This window comes from Schistocerca gregaria, unplaced genomic scaffold (genome assembly GCF_023897955.1).
Source record: "Schistocerca gregaria isolate iqSchGreg1 unplaced genomic scaffold, iqSchGreg1.2 ptg001006l, whole genome shotgun sequence".
Taxonomy (NCBI): Eukaryota; Metazoa; Arthropoda; class Insecta; order Orthoptera; family Acrididae; genus Schistocerca; species Schistocerca gregaria.
In genome coordinates this window covers 43447-52121 of record NW_026062355.1, presented here as the reverse complement: position 1 = coordinate 52121, position 8675 = coordinate 43447, and the positions used below count along the sequence as shown (strand labels likewise).

Sequence of the window (8675 nt, the reverse complement as noted above, 5' to 3'; positions counted from 1 at the left end):
ACACTAGATCGCGTGTTAAAAATCAAGAAAGCACTGTGATTTCGAGTACTCGTGCACTATCGTCACTGCAACGGTAGCAAGGCAAAACTTTCAAAATTTCCGTGACCAGGATTCGAACCTGGGTTATTGCGGCCACAACGCAATGTCCTAACCACTAGACGATCACGGCCACGCACGCGCCCACGGAGGCAGCTGGCTGGAGTGCAAGTGGCGATACACAGCAAAGCCTAGGCCAAGGTGGACGCCACAGCAGTGTCAGACACGGTCTCCATCACGTGTATACGAGTAAATGAACGTGCCTGCGCTGTCAGGACACTAACTAGAGTGGTTAGCTACATTCACCTCCCTGGCAGTGTCTTGCAGTCCTCCAAGCCTCTTGACTATGGGTATGTGGCTCGATAACAAGTGAATAGACGCCGCATCTCTCTCGCCGTCAGGTGTAGCCGCGAATCATACTTAACGCAGCTTTGTGCACGCGTCAGCGTAGCGTCAGTCGAGCAAAGTCGGGACAAGTCGCATAAGAGGAGCAACAAAAACTCACGTTTCCGGTACCGGGAATCGAACCCGGGCCTCCTGGGTGAGAGCCAGGTATCCTAGCCACTAGACTACACCGGATTACGACGCCAGTGCTCTTCCTGCGAACGCAGCAACCAGCCACGATTAACTGACGACAACTGTAAGAAATACACTCTTTCACGTTATAGAACGGCATCCTCTGGACGCATTTCATGGAGACGAACGCCAGCAGTGACGAGAGCAAAAGGCGCCTACAAATCCTGTCGTTGCTCCACGTACTGTTCTACGACAATTCACGAAGCAGACGCTCACGCCTTGTTGTGCTGTTTCCTTTGCGGGCAATGGGTGCAGCTGTCTTCGACGCAGGAAACATTACACGTTTAGCAGCTGTGGGGTTGGAACCCACGCCTCCGAAGTGACTGGTGCCTAAAACCAGCGCCTTAGACCGCTCGGCCACTCTACCTACACAACACGCGCGACACAGGAGCTGCGTCCTAGCCCACGACAACACACAGCAACGGCACAAAAATGAGACGTCAAAATTGGCAACGGTGGGATTCGAACCCACGCCTCCGAAGAGACTGGTGCCTAAAACCAGCGCCTTAGACCGCTCGGCCACGTTACCGTTATAGCGCCGACGACAATACGTTTCCTTTGTACTACAAAGATCACTTCGAAATGGAAATATCTCGGCAATCGCTGTAACATGTATTTCCTCTGCTCTCCCATTGGAAGCGTCTCTTTAGGCCATCCACAACAAGAAAATGCCGTGCCCGCCGTGTGGTAGCGGCGCCACTTGTCTGAAGCTGTCGTAGTTAAGGCGACAGCATCAAGAGACGTTTTCGTGCCGTGACCAGGTTTCGAACGCACGCGTCCGAAGAGACTGGTGCCTAAAACAAGCGCCTTAGATCGCTCGGCCACGCTACCTGCGCTACCTTCGGCCCCAGTGTTCCTAGCATTTGTAGAAACGGTGCACGCCACAGCTTCCTGCTCCGCTGTTCATCCAATCCGTCGCACCTCAAACAACTGCCCTTTTCGACTACAGAGAGCACCGGACGTCTGCGCCTCACGGCCGCCGGCATTACGTGTTGGCGATGAAGTGGTAGTACAAACTGCGGACTGCGGAACACGAGTGAAAAATCAAGAAAGCACTGTGATTTCGAGTACTCGTGCACTATCGTCACTGCAACGGTAGCAAGGCAAAACTTTCAAAATTTCCGTGACCAGGATTCGAACCTGGGTTATTGCGGCCACAACGCAATGTCCTAACCACTAGACGATCACGGCCACGCACGCGCCCACGGAGGCAGCTGGCTGGAGTGCAAGTGGCGATACACAGCAAAGCCTAGGCCAAGGTGGACGCCACAGCAGTGTCAGACACGGTCTCCATCACGTGTATACGAGTAAATGAACGTGCCTGCGCTGTCAGGACACTAACTAGAGTGGTTAGCTACATTCACCTCCCTGGCAGTGTCTTGCAGTCCTCCAAGCCTCTTGACTATGGGTATGTGGCTCGATAACAAGTGAATAGACGCCGCATCTCTCTCGCCGTCAGGTGTAGCCGCGAATCATACTTAACGCAGCTTTGTGCACGCGTCAGCGTAGCGTCAGTCGAGCAAAGTCGGGACAAGTCGCATAAGAGGAGCAACAAAAACTCACGTTTCCGGTACCGGGAATCGAACCCGGGCCTCCTGGGTGAGAGCCAGGTATCCTAGCCACTAGACTACACCGGATTACGACGCCAGTGCTCTTCCTGCGAACGCAGCAACCAGCCACGATTAACTGACGACAACTGTAAGAAATACACTCTTTCACGTTATAGAACGGCATCCTCTGGACGCATTTCATGGAGACGAACGCCAGCAGTGACGAGAGCAAAAGGCGCCTACAAATCCTGTCGTTGCTCCACGTACTGTTCTACGACAATTCACGAAGCAGACGCTCACGCCTTGTTGTGCTGTTTCCTTTGCGGGCAATGGGTGCAGCTGTCTTCGACGCAGGAAACATTACACGTTTAGCAGCTGTGGGGTTGGAACCCACGCCTCCGAAGTGACTGGTGCCTAAAACCAGCGCCTTAGACCGCTCGGCCACTCTACCTACACAACACGCGCGACACAGGAGCTGCGTCCTAGCCCACGACAACACACAGCAACGGCACAAAAATGAGACGTCAAAATTGGCAACGGTGGGATTCGAACCCACGCCTCCGAAGAGACTGGTGCCTAAAACCAGCGCCTTAGACCGCTCGGCCACGTTACCGTTATAGCGCCGACGACAATACGTTTCCTTTGTACTACAAAGATCACTTCGAAATGGAAATATCTCGGCAATCGCTGTAACATGTATTTCCTCTGCTCTCCCATTGGAAGCGTCTCTTTAGGCCATCCACAACAAGAAAATGCCGTGCCCGCCGTGTGGTAGCGGCGCCACTTGTCTGAAGCTGTCGTAGTTAAGGCGACAGCATCAAGAGACGTTTTCGTGCCGTGACCAGGTTTCGAACGCACGCGTCCGAAGAGACTGGTGCCTAAAACAAGCGCCTTAGATCGCTCGGCCACGCTACCTGCGCTACCTTCGGCCCCAGTGTTCCTAGCATTTGTAGAAACGGTGCACGCCACAGCTTCCTGCTCCGCTGTTCATCCAATCCGTCGCACCTCAAACAACTGCCCTTTTCGACTACAGAGAGCACCGGACGTCTGCGCCTCACGGCCGCCGGCATTACGTGTTGGCGATGAAGTGGTAGTACAAACTGCGGACTGCGGAACACGAGTGAAAAATCAAGAAAGCACTGTGATTTCGAGTACTCGTGCACTATCGTCACTGCAACGGTAGCAAGGCAAAACTTTCAAAATTTCCGTGACCAGGATTCGAACCTGGGTTATTGCGGCCACAACGCAATGTCCTAACCACTAGACGATCACGGCCACGCACGCGCCCACGGAGGCAGCTGGCTGGAGTGCAAGTGGCGATACACAGCAAAGCCTAGGCCAAGGTGGACGCCACAGCAGTGTCAGACACGGTCTCCATCACGTGTATACGAGTAAATGAACGTGCCTGCGCTGTCAGGACACTAACTAGAGTGGTTAGCTACATTCACCTCCCTGGCAGTGTCTTGCAGTCCTCCAAGCCTCTTGACTATGGGTATGTGGCTCGATAACAAGTGAATAGACGCCGCATCTCTCTCGCCGTCAGGTGTAGCCGCGAATCATACTTAACGCAGCTTTGTGCACGCGTCAGCGTAGCGTCAGTCGAGCAAAGTCGGGACAAGTCGCATAAGAGGAGCAACAAAAACTCACGTTTCCGGTACCGGGAATCGAACCCGGGCCTCCTGGGTGAGAGCCAGGTATCCTAGCCACTAGACTACACCGGATTACGACGCCAGTGCTCTTCCTGCGAACGCAGCAACCAGCCACGATTAACTGACGACAACTGTAAGAAATACACTCTTTCACGTTATAGAACGGCATCCTCTGGACGCATTTCATGGAGACGAACGCCAGCAGTGACGAGAGCAAAAGGCGCCTACAAATCCTGTCGTTGCTCCACGTACTGTTCTACGACAATTCACGAAGCAGACGCTCACGCCTTGTTGTGCTGTTTCCTTTGCGGGCAATGGGTGCAGCTGTCTTCGACGCAGGAAACATTACACGTTTAGCAGCTGTGGGGTTGGAACCCACGCCTCCGAAGTGACTGGTGCCTAAAACCAGCGCCTTAGACCGCTCGGCCACTCTACCTACACAACACGCGCGACACAGGAGCTGCGTCCTAGCCCACGACAACACACAGCAACGGCACAAAAATGAGACGTCAAAATTGGCAACGGTGGGATTCGAACCCACGCCTCCGAAGAGACTGGTGCCTAAAACCAGCGCCTTAGACCGCTCGGCCACGTTACCGTTATAGCGCCGACGACAATACGTTTCCTTTGTACTACAAAGATCACTTCGAAATGGAAATATCTCGGCAATCGCTGTAACATGTATTTCCTCTGCTCTCCCATTGGAAGCGTCTCTTTAGGCCATCCACAACAAGAAAATGCCGTGCCCGCCGTGTGGTAGCGGCGCCACTTGTCTGAAGCTGTCGTAGTTAAGGCGACAGCATCAAGAGACGTTTTCGTGCCGTGACCAGGTTTCGAACGCACGCGTCCGAAGAGACTGGTGCCTAAAACAAGCGCCTTAGATCGCTCGGCCACGCTACCTGCGCTACCTTCGGCCCCAGTGTTCCTAGCATTTGTAGAAACGGTGCACGCCACAGCTTCCTGCTCCGCTGTTCATCCAATCCGTCGCACCTCAAACAACTGCCCTTTTCGACTACAGAGAGCACCGGACGTCTGCGCCTCACGGCCGCCGGCATTACGTGTTGGCGATGAAGTGGTAGTACAAACTGCGGACTGCGGAACACGAGTGAAAAATCAAGAAAGCACTGTGATTTCGAGTACTCGTGCACTATCGTCACTGCAACGGTAGCAAGGCAAAACTTTCAAAATTTCCGTGACCAGGATTCGAACCTGGGTTATTGCGGCCACAACGCAATGTCCTAACCACTAGACGATCACGGCCACGCACGCGCCCACGGAGGCAGCTGGCTGGAGTGCAAGTGGCGATACACAGCAAAGCCTAGGCCAAGGTGGACGCCACAGCAGTGTCAGACACGGTCTCCATCACGTGTATACGAGTAAATGAACGTGCCTGCGCTGTCAGGACACTAACTAGAGTGGTTAGCTACATTCACCTCCCTGGCAGTGTCTTGCAGTCCTCCAAGCCTCTTGACTATGGGTATGTGGCTCGATAACAAGTGAATAGACGCCGCATCTCTCTCGCCGTCAGGTGTAGCCGCGAATCATACTTAACGCAGCTTTGTGCACGCGTCAGCGTAGCGTCAGTCGAGCAAAGTCGGGACAAGTCGCATAAGAGGAGCAACAAAAACTCACGTTTCCGGTACCGGGAATCGAACCCGGGCCTCCTGGGTGAGAGCCAGGTATCCTAGCCACTAGACTACACCGGATTACGACGCCAGTGCTCTTCCTGCGAACGCAGCAACCAGCCACGATTAACTGACGACAACTGTAAGAAATACACTCTTTCACGTTATAGAACGGCATCCTCTGGACGCATTTCATGGAGACGAACGCCAGCAGTGACGAGAGCAAAAGGCGCCTACAAATCCTGTCGTTGCTCCACGTACTGTTCTACGACAATTCACGAAGCAGACGCTCACGCCTTGTTGTGCTGTTTCCTTTGCGGGCAATGGGTGCAGCTGTCTTCGACGCAGGAAACATTACACGTTTAGCAGCTGTGGGGTTGGAACCCACGCCTCCGAAGTGACTGGTGCCTAAAACCAGCGCCTTAGACCGCTCGGCCACTCTACCTACACAACACGCGCGACACAGGAGCTGCGTCCTAGCCCACGACAACACACAGCAACGGCACAAAAATGAGACGTCAAAATTGGCAACGGTGGGATTCGAACCCACGCCTCCGAAGAGACTGGTGCCTAAAACCAGCGCCTTAGACCGCTCGGCCACGTTACCGTTATAGCGCCGACGACAATACGTTTCCTTTGTACTACAAAGATCACTTCGAAATGGAAATATCTCGGCAATCGCTGTAACATGTATTTCCTCTGCTCTCCCATTGGAAGCGTCTCTTTAGGCCATCCACAACAAGAAAATGCCGTGCCCGCCGTGTGGTAGCGGCGCCACTTGTCTGAAGCTGTCGTAGTTAAGGCGACAGCATCAAGAGACGTTTTCGTGCCGTGACCAGGTTTCGAACGCACGCGTCCGAAGAGACTGGTGCCTAAAACAAGCGCCTTAGATCGCTCGGCCACGCTACCTGCGCTACCTTCGGCCCCAGTGTTCCTAGCATTTGTAGAAACGGTGCACGCCACAGCTTCCTGCTCCGCTGTTCATCCAATCCGTCGCACCTCAAACAACTGCCCTTTTCGACTACAGAGAGCAGCGGACGTCTGCGCCTCACGGCCGCCGGCATTACGTGTTGGCGATGAAGTGGTAGTACAAACTGCGGACTGCGGAACACGAGTGAAAAATCAAGAAAGCACTGTGATTTCGAGTACTCGTGCACTATCGTCACTGCAACGGTAGCAAGGCAAAACTTTCAAAATTTCCGTGACCAGGATTCGAACCTGGGTTATTGCGGCCACAACGCAATGTCCTAACCACTAGACGATCACGGCCACGCACGCGCCCACGGAGGCAGCTGGCTGGAGTGCAAGTGGCGATACACAGCAAAGCCTAGGCCAAGGTGGACGCCACAGCAGTGTCAGACACGGTCTCCATCACGTGTATACGAGTAAATGAACGTGCCTGCGCTGTCAGGACACTAACTAGAGTGGTTAGCTACATTCACCTCCCTGGCAGTGTCTTGCAGTCCTCCAAGCCTCTTGACTATGGGTATGTGGCTCGATAACAAGTGAATAGACGCCGCATCTCTCTCGCCGTCAGGTGTAGCCGCGAATCATACTTAACGCAGCTTTGTGCACGCGTCAGCGTAGCGTCAGTCAAGCAAAGTCGGGACAAGTCGCATAAGAGGAGCAACAAAAACTCACGTTTCCGGTACCGGGAATCGAACCCGGGCCTCCTGGGTGAGAGCCAGGTATCCTAGCCACTAGACTACACCGGATTACGACGCCAGTGCTCTTCCTGCGAACGCAGCAACCAGCCACGATTAACTGACGACAACTGTAAGAAATACACTCTTTCACGTTATAGAACGGCATCCTCTGGACGCATTTCATGGAGACGAACGCCAGCAGTGACGAGAGCAAAAGGCGCCTACAAATCCTGTCGTTGCTCCACGTACTGTTCTACGACAATTCACGAAGCAGACGCTCACGCCTTGTTGTGCTGTTTCCTTTGCGGGCAATGGGTGCAGCTGTCTTCGACGCAGGAAACATTACACGTTTAGCAGCTGTGGGGTTGGAACCCACGCCTCCGAAGTGACTGGTGCCTAAAACCAGCGCCTTAGACCGCTCGGCCACTCTACCTACACAACACGCGCGACACAGGAGCTGCGTCCTAGCCCACGACAACACACAGCAACGGCACAAAAATGAGACGTCAAAATTGGCAACGGTGGGATTCGAACCCACGCCTCCGAAGAGACTGGTGCCTAAAACCAGCGCCTTAGACCGCTCGGCCACGTTACCGTTATAGCGCCGACGACAATACGTTTCCTTTGTACTACAAAGATCACTTCGAAATGGAAATATCTCGGCAATCGCTGTAACATGTATTTCCTCTGCTCTCCCATTGGAAGCGTCTCTTTAGGCCATCCACAACAAGAAAATGCCGTGCCCGCCGTGTGGTAGCGGCGCCACTTGTCTGAAGCTGTCGTAGTTAAGGCGACAGCATCAAGAGACGTTTTCGTGCCGTGACCAGGTTTCGAACGCACGCGTCCGAAGAGACTGGTGCCTAAAACAAGCGCCTTAGATCGCTCGGCCACGCTACCTGCGCTACCTTCGGCCCCAGTGTTCCTAGCATTTGTAGAAACGGTGCACGCCACAGCTTCCTGCTCCGCTGTTCATCCAATCCGTCGCACCTCAAACAACTGCCCTTTTCGACTACAGAGAGCAGCGGACGTCTGCGCCTCACGGCCGCCGGCATTACGTGTTGGCGATGAAGTGGTAGTACAAACTGCGGACTGCGGAACACGAGTGAAAAATCAAGAAAGCACTGTGATTTCGAGTACTCGTGCACTATCGTCACTGCAACGGTAGCAAGGCAAAACTTTCAAAATTTCCGTGACCAGGATTCGAACCTGGGTTATTGCGGCCACAACGCAATGTCCTAACCACTAGACGATCACGGCCACGCACGCGCCCACGGAGGCAGCTGGCTGGAGTGCAAGTGGCGATACACAGCAAAGCCTAGGCCAAGGTGGACGCCACAGCAGTGTCAGACACGGTCTCCATCACGTGTATACGAGTAAATGAACGTGCCTGCGCTGTCAGGACACTAACTAGAGTGGTTAGCTACATTCACCTCCCTGGCAGTGTCTTGCAGTCCTCCAAGCCTCTTGACTATGGGTATGTGGCTCGATAACAAGTGAATAGACGCCGCATCTCTCTCGCCGTCAGGTGTAGCCGCGAATCATACTTAACGCAGCTTTGTGCACGCGTCAGCGTAGCGTCAGTCGAGCAAAGTC

At 53.9% G+C, this 8675-nt stretch overlaps 16 non-coding genes across 16 annotated transcripts; all 16 read right to left on the bottom strand.

Moving 5' to 3' along the window:
- Nucleotides 1-97: 97 nt before the first annotated feature.
- Trnah-gug (transfer RNA histidin (anticodon GUG)) lies at nucleotides 98-169 on the bottom strand. Its single transcript has one exon. It is a non-coding gene; the product is annotated as a tRNA-His (tRNA).
- A 374-nt stretch (nucleotides 170-543) lies between these two features.
- On the bottom strand, nucleotides 544-615 carry Trnae-cuc (transfer RNA glutamic acid (anticodon CUC)). The gene has a single exon. It is a non-coding gene; the product is annotated as a tRNA-Glu (tRNA).
- Nucleotides 616-1059: 444 nt separating this feature from the next.
- Trnal-uag (transfer RNA leucine (anticodon UAG)) lies at nucleotides 1060-1141 on the bottom strand. Its single transcript has one exon. It is a non-coding gene; the product is annotated as a tRNA-Leu (tRNA).
- A 590-nt stretch (nucleotides 1142-1731) lies between these two features.
- Trnah-gug (transfer RNA histidin (anticodon GUG)) lies at nucleotides 1732-1803 on the bottom strand. The gene has a single exon. It is a non-coding gene; the product is annotated as a tRNA-His (tRNA).
- A 374-nt stretch (nucleotides 1804-2177) lies between these two features.
- Trnae-cuc (transfer RNA glutamic acid (anticodon CUC)) lies at nucleotides 2178-2249 on the bottom strand. Its single transcript has one exon. It is a non-coding gene; the product is annotated as a tRNA-Glu (tRNA).
- A 444-nt stretch (nucleotides 2250-2693) lies between these two features.
- Nucleotides 2694-2775, bottom strand: Trnal-uag (transfer RNA leucine (anticodon UAG)). Its single transcript has one exon. It is a non-coding gene; the product is annotated as a tRNA-Leu (tRNA).
- Nucleotides 2776-3365: 590 nt separating this feature from the next.
- Nucleotides 3366-3437, bottom strand: Trnah-gug (transfer RNA histidin (anticodon GUG)). Its single transcript has one exon. It is a non-coding gene; the product is annotated as a tRNA-His (tRNA).
- A 374-nt stretch (nucleotides 3438-3811) lies between these two features.
- Trnae-cuc (transfer RNA glutamic acid (anticodon CUC)) lies at nucleotides 3812-3883 on the bottom strand. The gene has a single exon. It is a non-coding gene; the product is annotated as a tRNA-Glu (tRNA).
- A 444-nt stretch (nucleotides 3884-4327) lies between these two features.
- On the bottom strand, nucleotides 4328-4409 carry Trnal-uag (transfer RNA leucine (anticodon UAG)). The gene has a single exon. It is a non-coding gene; the product is annotated as a tRNA-Leu (tRNA).
- Nucleotides 4410-4999: 590 nt separating this feature from the next.
- Nucleotides 5000-5071, bottom strand: Trnah-gug (transfer RNA histidin (anticodon GUG)). Its single transcript has one exon. It is a non-coding gene; the product is annotated as a tRNA-His (tRNA).
- A 374-nt stretch (nucleotides 5072-5445) lies between these two features.
- Nucleotides 5446-5517, bottom strand: Trnae-cuc (transfer RNA glutamic acid (anticodon CUC)). Its single transcript has one exon. It is a non-coding gene; the product is annotated as a tRNA-Glu (tRNA).
- A 444-nt stretch (nucleotides 5518-5961) lies between these two features.
- On the bottom strand, nucleotides 5962-6043 carry Trnal-uag (transfer RNA leucine (anticodon UAG)). Its single transcript has one exon. It is a non-coding gene; the product is annotated as a tRNA-Leu (tRNA).
- Nucleotides 6044-6633: 590 nt separating this feature from the next.
- Nucleotides 6634-6705, bottom strand: Trnah-gug (transfer RNA histidin (anticodon GUG)). Its single transcript has one exon. It is a non-coding gene; the product is annotated as a tRNA-His (tRNA).
- A 374-nt stretch (nucleotides 6706-7079) lies between these two features.
- Trnae-cuc (transfer RNA glutamic acid (anticodon CUC)) lies at nucleotides 7080-7151 on the bottom strand. The gene has a single exon. It is a non-coding gene; the product is annotated as a tRNA-Glu (tRNA).
- A 444-nt stretch (nucleotides 7152-7595) lies between these two features.
- Nucleotides 7596-7677, bottom strand: Trnal-uag (transfer RNA leucine (anticodon UAG)). Its single transcript has one exon. It is a non-coding gene; the product is annotated as a tRNA-Leu (tRNA).
- Nucleotides 7678-8267: 590 nt separating this feature from the next.
- Trnah-gug (transfer RNA histidin (anticodon GUG)) lies at nucleotides 8268-8339 on the bottom strand. The gene has a single exon. It is a non-coding gene; the product is annotated as a tRNA-His (tRNA).
- Nucleotides 8340-8675: the final 336 nt, after the last annotated feature.